Source organism: Protopterus annectens, chromosome 3.part1, assembly GCF_019279795.1.
Source record: "Protopterus annectens isolate FY-2018-M chromosome 3.part1, PAN1.0, whole genome shotgun sequence".
NCBI classification, from domain to species: domain Eukaryota; kingdom Metazoa; phylum Chordata; order Ceratodontiformes; family Protopteridae; genus Protopterus; species Protopterus annectens.
In genome coordinates, this window is record NC_056732.1 from 296,374,692 (window position 1) to 296,387,693 (window position 13,002).

Here is a 13,002-nt window from a genome sequence, read left to right on the forward strand (position 1 = left end):
ACAAAACACTGCATATGACTCAGAAAATACCCAAACAAACAAGAAACTGATTGTGATGGTCTTTATGGGGAATCTGCCTCCCACACTGACATTTTTCCTTGCTGGATGATATGAACACAACCAAAACAATAAGGAAAGGAAGAAAAGAAACTCCAACAGGACACTTATTTGAAACCAAGGCTTATTAAACCAGCATAGGAGAAGGGCGTTCATACCAACCTTCGAAATGGCTTTTGGACTGGTGGCAAAGAAGTTCTGAGCATTTGCATCTGTATGTTACCCTTATGCCCAAAGTCATGCGAGAGAAGCATACATATGATATACGGTGCTTATAACAGCTGAAGGCTTTTGTATACTGGCCAGTCGTTGAGTTACCCTTGGTAGAGGAGATCCCTTAGGTGAAGAATATTTCAACTGTGATATGGATGGACATCAGCTGTGCCCTGATTTAGCCTATATATTTTGCTAACACCAACCTAAAAGGTGACAAAAATATCATCAAATACACACCAGCTCAGAGTTCCAAAAACATCTATTAGAACAGGATATCAAAAAAAGAGTTTTCCCATCACACAGAATAATAATTTTAAACAGCACAGTGCATTTAAAAGAAGTCAAGTCTTTCTAATCAACACACAAGTTTATACACAAAAATAAATGTCTGAACTGTGGTAATACATACATTTCTGTTGGACAAGTTTCTGAATTTACCTTGTATAGGAATGCATGTAAATATTCATCTAGTCTTTCCTTTTTATTACAACTGACTCTTACTTCATAAATGAACACTTACCTGTTTAGAAACATAATTACTTTGAAAAGACACAGACTTACTGTAATATTCCTGCAGCTGATGTGTCTAATATGTTCAGTGCAAAAAACATTGCTTCAAATATTTGATCACAGTGACCATCCTTAAGGAATAACACTGTCATAAATTTTCATATGCCTGCTATAGCCACAGCTGCTCTACGGATGTACGCCTACACAAGTCAACCTTTCCCTTTATGTAATTAATGATCCTACGTACATCTGTTCAAAAACTGCAGACTGCAACACAGTTAATTAAATGTGTATGTATATAAGGAACGGTTCCTGCACTTATAAAATGTAGCTGTGATATGTGATTAAATGTCTAGTGTTTGTGGACCTTTTCTCCCCAAGCCAACTCTGTACAAGAGCTAATGAAGTTGGCAAAACACATGTACAGTGCAAACACACAAAATCAATCTAGCTATCTAAGGATTCATCCAATACAAATGGTAACAAAGACCGCCGGGCACAGGTACAATTTTTACAAGGTACATAGTTTGATAACTTTGACCATTATAAACCCATTCGCTCTCCAGTTACCTGCTTAATCCCATGCACAGTGGTGGACAGTTGCAGCCTATATAATGGCACCAATCCCCCTTTGATGGTACATGTCAATTATGCACATAAACTTCACTACACCTTGAAACAGACTACATTCAATAACTAATGCAAGGATTTAATGTTTTCTAAAGTTACTGCTAATGTTCAAAACAAACTTCCCATTACATTTAGATGATTATCAACTATCTATTTAACTCACAATTAAGAACGCCTTCATCTCCCCGCTTCTGTAACTGTGGGGTTACAACTCCTTACTTCAAGTGCTGTCCTCTTGCTTGCTCTCACTCATAAGCCAATTGTTACTATCAGTATGAATCTCTTCCACTTCTTCTGTACAGCTCTTCTCTCAAACATGCTCTCTTTCCATATCTTCAACCCTTTTATGTTAAACTCCACTGTACTTTCCTCTTACTGTTTCTCTTTTCCCTTACAACTCATTATATTCTCCCATTACTTCTTTTTTTCCTTCTCCTCTCAAACATTCCCCTTCTTGTTTTAATTCTTACCCTTTTCCTAATGCTGTCAACTCTCTTCGCACTTGCACACTATATCAGTTTATCCTATACGCTAAATCAGTAAAAATGTACACTTAATCTCTTAACACTGTGTACATAACTTCACCATCTTTCTCATACTAATCTCCCTTCCTTTTTCTGATTTCCCTTGTTACTGTGTGCCTACATAGCCCTGCCCCATTTTTTGTAAATTCTATTCTCTTTACTATGAGATATCACTGCTGTTCGTGCCTTTCCCCTTATACTTAACACTCTACTCTCACTCTCTTCCTCAATACATTATTGTTTCCTTCCATACCATTTTTAACTTTTCTTCATGCTTTCATATTTTAAGTTTGAAATTTATTATATGCACCATACCACTAGGTACCATTCTATTAAGGTGTTTTCATGAAAACAATTCAGCGCATTCATGACAAACAATACTGTTATGTAATATTCTATTTTCTGCTTCTTAACTGAACATTGCATGAAACTTTTTTATCACCACTACTGAATGCATTTAATTGACTTTGGTAATAAGATATTATATTTATTACATTAGATCTTAAGCTTATTATAATATTATACATTACAAATTAAGCTTCCATTTGTCAGATATATGCATTCTGCCCAGATGGACTTCATCAGTTACCAAATACAACACAAAGTAAAGCAATAAATACATATAGATTCATGTATGCACACATGCAAACTGTAGTTTTTAAACTAAATGCCAAAATGATCCAAAGGTGGTAATGTTGTGATCCATCAATGTAACGATCTTTTGGTCAGTACATCAACAGTTTTATGGTAACTGTTAATAAAGAAGAAAACGGAGGTAATCCAGAGAGCTCAAGTGAAGTCTGGTATCACACCTGTGACCCAGTGGGTGACAGGACTAACAGAAGAGTATAAAGGATTAGTCCAGATAAAATCTCCTTAGCTAGCAGATCTAGGAAACTCTCTCTCTCTCTGATACCCTTGAACAAAAAAAAACACTCGTCCAACTACCTACCTAACTGAATAATCTACTGGGAAATTCAACAGGGTGTCTTTATTCCTCCCACAGGGACAGTATCAGACAGAGTGTCTTCCTAGATCTGCTAGTTAAAGTGATTTTATCTGGACTAATCCTTTATACACGGTTTCATTAAGAAGAGGTAATGTTTTTCTTTGTTAATAAGGTACAGTATTCCTTCAGTGTTTAGCACAGCAATGCTAGCTACTAGTACCAGTCAGGTTACACGCAGGGAAATAGGAAACATTAATGATGCCAAAAAAAAAACGTTACAACTGAAACAGCAAAAAAAAAAGCCGTCCAAATAATGTATTCTTATTTCACTGTATGGGAATTCTAGCACATATTTTACATATGTATAATGTATTTTCATATATGTATACATACAAAATAACACGTTTATAAGTTTTGGTGTACTGGTAGAAAAGGGTAACAGTATCTGGACCATAAGGTCACAACAGGCAGGAACTGAAAAAAAATACATATTTTTTTATCTTACCATGAATTTTTACACAATCCAAACCTGCCAGCAGCACAATATATGTTTATTACTGATTTTATTCTATTTTCCAACCAACCTTGCATGCTGTAATGGGGACAGACATCCTGATATGATCATATTTCCTTAGAAATTTACTTCTTGGCCATAATGCATAGTGATATTCTAAAACTTTTAGATTTTTGTGTTCCTTCTACCTTCATTCCTTCTCTAAGTTAGCTACATTATCATATCTCCTGGCTTGAAGGGTTCAGCTAATAAAGAATAGTCGTATAAGAAAGTACAGTTGTATACACTTACCATAAATGCAGATGTTCAAGTGCATTCACTGTTGCAGTCATCACCTGTGGGTTATCCCTGCTGTGGTAGCCCTCGGCCGGCACGAATACCAGAGTCAGTTCTGCGTCGGCTGCTGTCGCTTGCTGACTGACGTCAGGTCGTCAGTGCTATAAAGGAAGGCAGCCGATGCCATTACATCAGTCTTTCTTGCTGTAGAGCCCATAGCAGAAGCAGTTCACAAGCATGTCAGTCGGTCACTACCAGAGTTTGAATTACACCTGAAAACGTCTAAAGCCAAGTACCCCACCGGGGATCCTTTTTTCTTGCACTAACCGATGTCTGAAAAAGTTAACAATTGTCTCGCCTGTGGAAAGTTAATTCCACACAGAGACTTCCATTTACACTGCGTCACTTGTTTAGGCCCAGACCACGACATCCCCCGTTGCCGGTTCAGTGCCCTATTTAACGAGAGAGACATTCTTTGTATAGCTCCTATTGTAGCCAGGTATTTTCATCTTCCGTCTTCGCATTCCAAAATGGCATCCTTCAGCCAACAATCCATAGACATTCTGAAAAAACGTAAGGACAAAGATAGAGATAAAAGCTGCTGAAGAGGCATCTGCCCTCATAGAAAATGCCCTCACATTAGTAGTTAAAACCTTTTCATGAAAGGAATAACAGGCAGAGACAGCTTTAGAAATCCATAATGATATAGTCTGTTTAGAGACGCCTTCCCAAAGGCTCTTGGGTGAAAGGAGTCAAACAGTTGGTCAGACTTTCTAATGGATATGGTCTTGCCCAGGTAATACCCAAGCTGTCTATGAACATCCAAGGAATGTAGGCTTCTTTCAGATGGATTCTGAGGTTGAGGGGAAAAAAAACAGGGAGATTAATGTCTTGATACAAGGACAGTTCATTAACCACTTTAGCCATGAACAAGGAGTTAGTGCTGGGGGAGACCCTGTCCTTATGGAAGATGAGGTAAGGGGGTTTTAGCCATCAATTCCTCCTAGCAGATGTGAGGGCTACCAGCAGCAGTTTTGCAAGTACATAGTTTCAGTGATGGTGAGTGAGCTGGTTCAAAAGAAGGAAGTGTGAGTTTTTCAAGGGCAAAATAAAAGTCCCATGAAGGCGGTAACTGTTTTCAAGGGGGTCTGATATGGAGACCCCTCTTAAAAATAGTTTTACCTCTAATCTGGATGCCAAGGGATGAACCAAAGGGAGACAGGTGGAAATGGCTGACAAGTGTATCTTAAGTGAAGAGTCAGTCAGTCCTGAATGTAGAGGCTCACACAAGTAAGAAAGGGGTTCTGTTTTTTCTTTTGACATCACATGGAGAATCTTTTCCATTTTGACACATAATTTGTCCTCGCACTGGATTTTCTGGCCTCCTGCAAGACATTGAGTATGTCCTCTGAATATAGGTGTCTGAAGGGGATCAGAGCTCTATAACCCATGGAGCGAGTCTGAGGTTGAGCACCTGAGGGTGTATGAGTGACCCTCTGTTTTGTGTGAGTAGGTCGAATCGGTGGGGCAATTTGTGGTAATTGCCCTTGGCTAGTAGGTGAAGTAGGAGAAACCAATGCTGTCTTGGCTAAAAGGAAGTCAGCAGCAGGATTTCTTGTTTGTCCCTTTGAATCTTCAGAAGGGCTCTCTGAATCAGTGTGAATGGGGAAAGGCATAAAGATACATCCCCTCCCAAGAAAAAGAGAAGGCGTCCAACCCTCCAAGCCTGTAGATCCCTTGTGCAAAACGGAAGCATCTGCCTGTTCTGGAAGGAGACAAACTGATCTGCCTGAGGAATACCCCACTTATGAATAAGCTCCAAAAACACCTCCTTGTGAAGCATCCATTCATGAGAGGGTGCAGAGGTTCTGCTGAGTGTGTCTGCCATCACGTTCTCTCCTGAAGGAATGTACACTGTTTGCAGGTGAATGTGCAGTTCTGCTGCCAGGGACCAAATCTGAACTGCCAGGCTGCAGAGCAGGCAGGACCTTGTCCCCAACTGCTTGTTGACATACCACAGGACAGTCATATTGTCTGTGACAACTTTTAAGGTGCCTGGTAGGAGAATTGGGTGGAAGGTTTGCAAGGCTAGGAGAAAGGCCCTCATCTCTTTGCTATTGATGTGGTCCCTCTGTCTGAGGGAGGACCACTCTCCCTGAACTTTGTTTTGTTTGTTGTGGTTTTGCAGGACAGCTCCCCAACCCAGGTCTGAAGCATCTGTGAAGATTTCTTGTGAGGGTGGGGGAATTTGCAAAGATATATCCTGATTGAGGTGGAGAGCTGCAATCCATCATTGCATCTCTTTTTTCAGTCATGGGAGGAGAGGTAGAGGAGCATCGGGTCTTTGTTATATAGTCGAAGTTTCAAAACTTCGAACCTCACATGAACGAACTCATATGAGCGAAGTTCGAAACATTGACTATATAATAAAATTAAAAAAATAAAAAAACTTACCTTACCGCTCTGAGCGCAGGGCAAGCCCCCCTGCGCCCCCCCACATCCCCCTACTTAATACCAACTCCGAGAATGCACTTCAGTGCAGAAAGGGAACATTTCCCATTCTGCGTGTGAAAAGCCGTTGACTTTCACCTTCGACCTTTCTGACGTTCGATCATATGTCGACCATCTATGATTCGAACATCGGAACGGTTGCTCATCTAATATAGACCCAGAGTATCCAGGGGGTGTGAATGTTGGTTCCACCGACTCCTCAGCACCCACTGAGATTTCCTCATATGCAGCCTTGCTAAGGAAAGCATGGGTATCAAGGACGCCATGAGGCCTAGGACCCTCAGGAATTCCCTGGCTGATAAGGTTTGGAGAGAAAGGTGTGTTTAGATGTAATATGTGATGGCTTCCACCTTCTGGCAAGGAATGAAGACTGCCATCTGGTCTGTTTTTATCCTGCGCCCCAAGAAAACCAGATCTTGGGTGGGTGCCAGGTGAGATTTTTTCTGGTTCACAGTGAACCCCAGGTTTGCAAGGGTATTAGACACCATGCCTAGCTGGTGACGGAGGGTGTTGGCAATCCTGGTGAAGTATCAAGAGGTTGCCTAGGTATGGATATATTTGAACGCCCTGCACTCTGCAGTGGGCGATAACTGGAGCTAGGCTCGAATGATCTGGGCTGTGGAAAGCCTTAATGGCAATGCAGAAAATTGAAAATGCAAGGAACCCATGGAAAAGCGTAGAAACTTCCTGCAGCTGAGGTGAATAGGAATATGAAGGTAACCATACTTCAGATCCAGGGATACCATGAAGGCTTGGTGAGGGATGAGGGGTAGGAGGTGATGCAAGGTGAGCATTTTGAAGGCAGGCATCTTGAGGAATAGATTGAGTACAGACAAATACAGAAATGGCCTCCAAGGGCCATCTTTTCATGGAACCAAAAACATCCTGGAGTAAAACTCCTTGTCTGTTCCGGGGGTACTCTTTCTATGGTGCCCTAAGTTTGGAGTTGATCCAAAATTGGGGGGAAGGGATGAAGCTGACTTGTAGGCAGTTGGGGTGTCCCGTGAAAGGGAGGAAGTGTCCACCAAGTTAAAGTATGCTTTTGGGATGATGGAAAGTACCCAAGTCTCTGATGTTATTTTCCACCAGGAGGGTAGGGAAAGGGTGAGGCAGAGAAAAAAGGAAGTGGAGTTGGGTAATGGGTTTGAGTCACAGTGGAGGGGCTCTGTCCTGGTCAGGCTGCCTCCGAAAGGGAGTTGGAGTGGAGGTGGGAGGCTGTTTAGGAGTGGAGTGTCTCCTAGGGTGCCTCAGTCCCTTAGCCTGTGGGGCATTAGAATGAGATGACTGCCTCCCAACAAAGGTGGTCCTTTCAGGGTAGTTCCTATGATACCTAGGAATAGGAGAGACGAACAAATGCTTTAAATTTTGTAGCTCCTTTCCCTTTTCCTGTAGGGATTTCAGGAGCTCTGCAGAGTCTGCACTGAAAAGGGCCTTATTATCAAGAGGCGCATCAACCAATTTGGTCTGGACATCCATGCGAAGGGGCTGTAACCTCACCCAAGAATATCTTCTCAGGACAGAATCTCAGGCTGCAGATTTAGATGATGCCTGTACCGCATCATAACTGCACTTTATGGAGTGCCTGGTCACCTGAGAGGTGGTAGAAAGCAGGGCAGAGAGTTGTGACTTAGGAGAGTTTGGCACATCTGGAATCAGTGCAGAGGCTTTTGATAGGTTATCTAAAACAAACCTAGCCATGTCAGTTTGATAGTTTAGGGCTCTGATGGCTAGAGTGGAAGTAGTATACACCTTCTTCCCTAGTCTATCCATACATTTGCTGTCCTTGTCAGTGGGAAACAGAGAGGTGGAGAGCAGCTGTCTGGATGATTTACCTCCTGACACTGCAATGAATAAATAAGAACTGTGTATCTCGAAGAACTTTATAAAATCTATCTGGATGTTTGGAAGCTGGGGATTGAGAGTCAAGGATCTGGGATGCAGCCAGAAAGGCATCATGAAAGGCAGGAAGCAGGGGAGGGACTACAGCTGGAAAGGGCTGGTACATCTACAATAATTCAAAGCATCTCTTTTTTGTTTTAGAGACATCTGAAGTCTGCACTTAAAAAGTTCTCTCATCAGAGAAATGGTGTCCCCAAAGGAGAATTCTTCTCCTGGAGATTCAGGACTAATAGAGTCCTCCTCCTCGGGGTAATGAAGTCCTTGGGGATTCTATCTACTATCTATCTTACTAATAAGTAAGTGATTCATCAAAGGAAGAGAGTTATTCTTCTCAATCCTCTAAGGCCTGTACAGGTGTAGGGGCTGGTAGAGGTACCTGAGAATGGTGGGCCTGGAAGCCCCTGAAAAGATTTTGGAAAAAACTTCTCAACCTTGAGCTGAATCAGCTTCTCTATGTTATCTATGTTTTAATTTCTGTTTCTTCTTTAGAGGAGTAGAAGGATGTGTTGACTTAAAGGCAGACACCTGGGAGGATGGAAAGGCTAGAGTAGGCCCCTCCAATGCCCCAAGCCGTGGTTCCCCCTCGCCATCAGGGGCTAATGGCCAATCAACCTCAGTGGACGTACTCTGAGTTTTCACCAAACCGGCATCCACCATGGTTCCCGGTTCTAGCTGTGAAATGGGCATCCGATGAGACCCTGAGCTAACATCCGCCTTGAGAGTCTCACTGGACTCCTGAGGTGCAACATGGGCATTAGGCCTAACTTTCTGGGCCTTCTTCCAAGGTGGCTCAACGGAGGTACCTACCTCACCTTCCACGTCTAACACTAGATGCTGGAGCCTCTAGTTTTCTAAATAAAGCTTTAAGGAAGTCAGACGGCTGCGAAGCGTTTTAGGTACAAAAGCCTTGCAAATATCACAAGACGTATGGTCGTGGCCTTCATCTAAACAGAATAAGCACTTATCATGCATGTCCTTATGTGGAATTTGTCTTTCAAAAGCACACTTCCCCATTCTAGCTGACATGTATGCTTGAAAAGCAATAAGAAGGTAATAAAAAAAACAAAGGGGTACTTACCTGTACTGGATGGCCGAAACAAACGAACAAACCAATTCCTGGAGCTGGTGATCAGAGGTCCGTAGATCACTACTGCGGAAAAGTTCTGAAGGGAGTACATGCAGACGTCACTTTTACAGCCAATGTCGGTTTATGGCCCTCAGAAGCAACATATCATGTAGTTGCAGGCAGCAACTTCCCTACAGTTATGCATACTGCAACATGAGAACAGGAGGACATCTGAAGTTGCACTCAGTGGTAAACCTTCAGCCATTAAGGACTCACTAGGTTTACAGTCTCAGGGAAGGGAAATAATGCAACTGCATTAAATATTAAAAAAAAAAACAAAGCATTATGAATTTGAGCAAAGAGAGGGTTATTACCTCAGTGGATATGAAAAATAAGAAAAAACAACAAAAAAAATGAAAAAAGAGCTATACGTACCTTGACATGTTGAGTTTTCTTTTACTTAAGACTTTCAGATGTGATAGGCAAAATTATGAGATTTCAGTAAACTCCAACACTGTATGCACTGAGGAAACTGATTAGGACATAAATGCCACTAAGTGGAAAAAAACTACATCATGCTTTTTTTAATATGTAGGAGAATCATAGTCCAGGCAAGAAAATAAAATCCGGGGAAATTAAATGGTGTGTTTAAGGTGTAGCTGTCCTTTAGACTTCTGCCTGCTATCTCCTAAATTTGGTGTCTAGCTTCTGCCTTGCATTATTTCATTTGCACTAGCTGTTGTCTGTACTGTAGCCTTGCCAGATGTTTATGTACTTGCACTACTCTACTAGCTTCCCCTACCCTATTCTACATCTTTTAAAAAAGTTACTTCCCAGAAAGGGTACTGCATTTCTGGACTTGGGGAGGAGTGTTTGTAAAAGAATGACACACCTCTGGTAGTCGTTTATGTTAGCTTAATATCTGCTGTTTTACGTCTGCTTAAAGTCAGACTTTACAGTTTTACACTTACCTTTTGCATCATGTCAAATAATGCTCATCATACTGATGCACTGCCCCTTCTAATAGTTGTAAACATATATTTTGTTTTTTTAATAAAAGCATTTGTAAAATACACTATCTCTCAGTGATGTCAATGTAGAGATAGTGTGGGAATGTGCCCATAGATGGTAATGGATGTACCACTCTGCATGCATGACACTGTCGCCATTAAAGTAAACTGAATCACTCAAATGTTATTGCTGTGGTGATGCCACTGTTGAGAAAAGTTCATTTCAGTGAACATCTCCTTACTAAAAAGGTACCTGTGCTTTTTATTAAGAAACAGCCCACATAAAAAGTACAGTTGTGTACACTTACCATAAATGTAGATGTTCAAGTGTATTCACTGTTGCAGTCATCACCTGTGTGTTGTCCCTGCTGTGGTAGCCCTCAGCTGGCCTGAATACTAGAGTCAATGTTTTTGTGCACCGTCTGATGTCAGGTCGTCAGTACTATAAAGCAAGGCAGCCGATGTCATTACATCAGTTTTTCTTGCCCTAACCCGTCAGAAGCAAAAAGGAAAAGAAAAAAGTGGTCTTGGTGGCTAAGAGCCACCTTGGGAAGCATGTGTCCCCAAATTTATATAAATCTTGCAAGAAATATTTACTATCAACTAAGACAGAATTTTTTTGTCAACTTGGATGTAGGATCCCTCTTTACCAGCATACCGAATTTTGAGGGGATAACAGATGGTGAAACAAGTCATCATGAGTAAAGGTAAATGTGATGTTAGACACACAGATTTCATATGCCTGTTATTGGAGATGGTATTAGAACACAATGTGTTTACTTTCAACAACAGCTACTATTTACAGACCTCTGGCGTAGCTAGGGGCACTCGTTATGTCAACAGCTATGTCAATTTGGTCATGGTAGCTTGGGAGGAGAATGTGATGTTCACTTCTACTTAAAAGTTTTATGACCTTTTTATCAATGTTATGTCGATGATCTTTTCCTGTTATGAACAGGGGATATGCTACAACTACATCAGTTCATTGGCGAATTAAATGCAAGTATTGATTTTTTGAGATTTTCATATAAATATTCCAGTGATAATATTGAATTTTTAGATATTTTATTAGTTAAAGGAGATGATAATAGTATAAATACAAAGTCATACAGAAAGGAATGTTATGCATGCATCCACGTCATGTCTTCCGAAATGTATTGAAAGGACAGAATTTGAGAATCGGCTGATTGCACAGTAAGAATGAGGATTATGAAATATGTTTAGTGCAGATGCCAACAGACTTTTCATCTAGGGGTTACCATAATTATGAGATAGACAAAGTACAACAAATGGTGAGACATTGTAGACTAACATCAGGTAAGCCCTATTTTTCTTCACCCGGCATGGTTCACTCTCTAAATAATAATGATAGAGAACACACTCCATTTTACAGTCTCACATTCTCGAGTGATGAGAGGAGAATTGGGGAGATTATATATAACCATTGGCCAATATTAGGCACTGATGCAGATATCCATTTACTTGTAGGTGATAAAAGTTTGAATATAGGAACAAGAAATCCCTATGGCAGAGGCTATGTTACCCTAGACAGGTGTTAGATTTGAATGAAGGGACAATGGAACAACGGACTAGAAAATGGAACTGTTGTTCCTATTGTATTTATATGGATGAATCTCCAATATTTATACATCCACAAAACAATAGAGAATTCACACATTTTCCACCTGCAGATTATAATACAAAGAATTTTGTTTACCTAGGGCACTGTACATTCTGACGATGTTTTTACATCTGCAAGGCAAACAGACGTTTAAGGGAAAGTATACGTGATCACCTTTATTGTGCATGTAGCGGTATGAAGTATAGTGCAATAGCACATTAATACCTTTGGTGAGGAACACAACTTCAAACTTTTAGTATTAGAAGTGATACAGCAAAATGTTAGGAAGGATGATTTGGTTAATGTTACATATCAAGCAGAGTTAAAATGGATCTTTAAATTAGGAGCACATTGTGCCCCTATAGTTTGTGATGTTTGGTGACTTTATTTTAATATACCGATATCATTATTAAGTTTGATACTAAGGAACATAGCTTTAGCGTAACTCATGTGATTTTTCAAGCATTTTTCAGTGTTTATTCTGTCACTTAGCAACCATTAATGTATTTTTATCTGATTGGATACCTAGTTAATTAGCTGCATTATAAGTAAGATGTTTTAATTTTGTTGTAGTAGTGATCTGATGAACCTAAATGCGAAAGTGCTTATCCTTGTTCTTTATTAAAAGAATTACGTTTGGATTTTACTCCTGCTGTCGACTGCTGGTTACGTTTTCTTTTTGTGCTACATTTTTATTTTGAGTTCCAGTGGCTTATTTCCTTGGGAAACATTTTCGCTTGTAGCAGGGGTAAAATGTTTTAACACTGTTTTACTATGTTCACTCACTAATAAGTTCTAAACCCTTGTATAAAGTGGGACCTCTCTCTTGACAATCAATAAGAAAGAGTAACAAAGTGTCAATATCTTACACACAAAGGAAAACCCGTTGGTAGTCATCAAAATGTCTAACAGATTGCATACACTGCCATGTGTTCTCACACAATGTGTCCGGTTGTTAACCAAAATTAATTTCAAAGAGCCTTAATTTTATTGCCTATATTAAAAAGTTATGCTTTGAGCTATACCGTACTCAAGATAATAACTAAACCCACTTATAACACTCTGTGTGCAATCCAAAGAGACTTTAGAAAAAAATAAAAAGGCAGACTTCTATTGGCAGTCAAACTGGAGTTATGTGAAAACAGTGCTTGCCATATCAGAAAAGGAAAGCAGAATTCTGTGCAACTTTTTCAGATTACATGCATTTCCACAGAAAAGA

At 40.3% G+C, this 13,002-nt stretch overlaps 1 protein-coding gene across 1 annotated transcript in view; it reads right to left on the reverse strand.

The window, feature by feature from the left end:
- The window catches only part of PHF14 (PHD finger protein 14), a 1,276,961-nt gene that overhangs the window by 1,251,300 nt on the left and 12,659 nt on the right, over nucleotides 1-13,002 (reverse strand). The gene's annotated exons all lie outside the window — the stretch shown is intronic.